Source organism: Pagrus pagrus (assembly GCF_965226575.1).
Source record: "Pagrus pagrus genome assembly, chromosome: 12".
In the NCBI taxonomy this organism is placed as follows: Eukaryota; Metazoa; Chordata; class Actinopteri; order Spariformes; family Sparidae; genus Pagrus; species Pagrus pagrus.
The window spans coordinates 29,322,877-29,325,013 of NC_140196.1; the positions used below are offsets into that span (position 1 = coordinate 29,322,877).

At 39.2% G+C, this 2,137-nt stretch overlaps 1 long non-coding RNA gene across 1 annotated transcript; it reads right to left on the reverse strand.

Moving 5' to 3' along the window:
• Nucleotides 1-697: 697 nt before the first annotated feature.
• Nucleotides 698-1,668, reverse strand: LOC311266547. Its single transcript, XR_014623725.1, has 3 exons — nucleotides 1,430-1,668; nucleotides 1,190-1,276; nucleotides 698-1,094 (listed from the first exon to the last, which is right to left on the reverse strand). It is a non-coding gene; the product is annotated as an uncharacterized lncRNA (long non-coding RNA).
• Between the last annotated feature and the right edge of the window lie 469 nt (nucleotides 1,669-2,137).

The window sequence follows — 2,137 nt, forward strand, 5'->3', positions numbered from 1 at the left end:
ATAAACAAAAGAAGGGCAGCCATCCAGACCAACCCACCAGGGCCGTCAGATCTGGAGGCTAACCCTCTACCCTACAAAAGGAACAACTAACCCTAATTGAAATAAAACCGCAAAAACAAGACTGCCGTACCCATCAGATAAAACAAGCAACGAAACAAAGAAACAAAATACCACAGTCAGCCGGGACTGCAACCCTCGTCAGCGTCAGGTTGAATGGAGTAGGAGCATGAGCAAGAGAGACCAGAGCCTAGTGCCCTACCCCCTCTTATAGGATCTTCACCAATCAGCCAAACCGCTATCACCTGGCCAGGCAAGAGGCCAATCAGTGGCAGATCCTGGCCACAGAGAGGGAGCATGTAACACTAAAGTACAACTTAGTCTACTTATCTGTACTATTTTGTTAGCACATCGAAAATAATATACTGTGAGTACACTAATTATGTGTGCAGAAAGTATACTAGATGTATTTCATTAAAGTACACTTCAACAGTACACAGAAAGTATATTTTTTTTATAATTAATTTGAATTTCAAATTACTTTTAAGTAAACATAAAAAATAATTAGAACATACTTGAGGTAGACAAAAAGTTTATTTTTAACATGCACGGCATCACAGGGAAAATGTGCATAATAAAGTACATTTAAGTACATCTTTAACAACATCTTAAACAACATTTTCAAACAGTTTCTCTTCATCGTAACATTTTTATTCAAATTTGGATCATCTGACCCCAGAGAATTCTTTTTAGTCATACTCTTTAACAAGTTAACTAAAAAACAATAATAAAAGGAAAAAATAAAAAGAAACAATAGCTGTGCTAGCACTACCCTGCTAGCTGTGCACCGCAGACAAGCTAGTAATGACAGGGATGAACATTAAACTGACTTTTGAAACTTTTACATGTGAAACATTGACACAGTTTGTTTAAACTCAAAATGTATGTACCAAAAAACTAACTAACTACTGCAACAATATTCACCATAGCTAAACTTGGAAGGGGCGCAGGAAAGACTGCTGGGCTGCATTATCAGTTGCATCAAGGGCTGAGACTGAGACCACAGGCTGGACATCAGCAGGAGACTGAGTGGCAGGCTGCTAAAACAGCAGCATTATGACATGTGCTGTAACAGCAACAGCATAACAGCAATGTAAACAGACATGCGAGATGCAATTTTTCTAAAGCTCACCTTAACAGTGTGAAATCCACAACTAGAGGCCATGAACCCTCTAAAGAGGGTGGTCTGTCCACGGGCCTGCATGGGGCATTTCTCAATCTGAAACAATCAGAATTGTATTGAGCCTGGATGGAGACACTCAGTATACAGTCCATGGTCAGATTAATACAATCTACACCATCAGAATGACTTTTTCTCATCTAGTGATATGCATGGTCATGAGTAATAGGTGGATATTTTGCTGTACTTTACCTTCTGGGAGAGATCATGCCATTTGCGCTGCCTCTGGGCTGGTCTGTTGCCTCCTCCAGCAGGGCAAACCCCAGAGTTGGCGAATGTCTTCAGTCTCACCATCCACCTCCCCTACTCCCATTGCTTTGTGGCTCTTTGGTTTAGTGCTCATCTGAAGACAACATGGAAATAATAACAGTGGTTACAACTATGAATCACAGCACAGACATAGTGTGCTGAACAAGTGTGTAGGTCCTGTGAAATTCCAAACTCTGTGCAATTACCACATTTACAGGCTATATTTTTTTATTAATGCTACATAGCATTTTATCTTTATATTACAAAGATGTGCTCACTTCTGTGCAATTATCCAACTGTGGTCAGTGAGAGGTGTATATCATGTATACATTTATTTATTTTGATTTTATTTATCAATTAATCAATCATTTCCTCTACTTTTGACTCTTGAGCTGCTATTACAAGTTACTGGTGTAGGATCAATAGAGGTCACCTTATTTTGTCGTTTTTGCATTCAGATACTGTACTGACATGACTATACTGTATCTGCAGACATGAACAGCTTCCATACATAAGCTTCAGGTTGGCTAATAAGGTCCGTTATTTCTTGGAAGTAGTTTAAATCGAAATCATAAACTAAGCAGCTAGACGACCGGTTAACATGTAGGCTAAACCAGTAGACTGTACAAGTGTACTGAGCAAAACAACTTA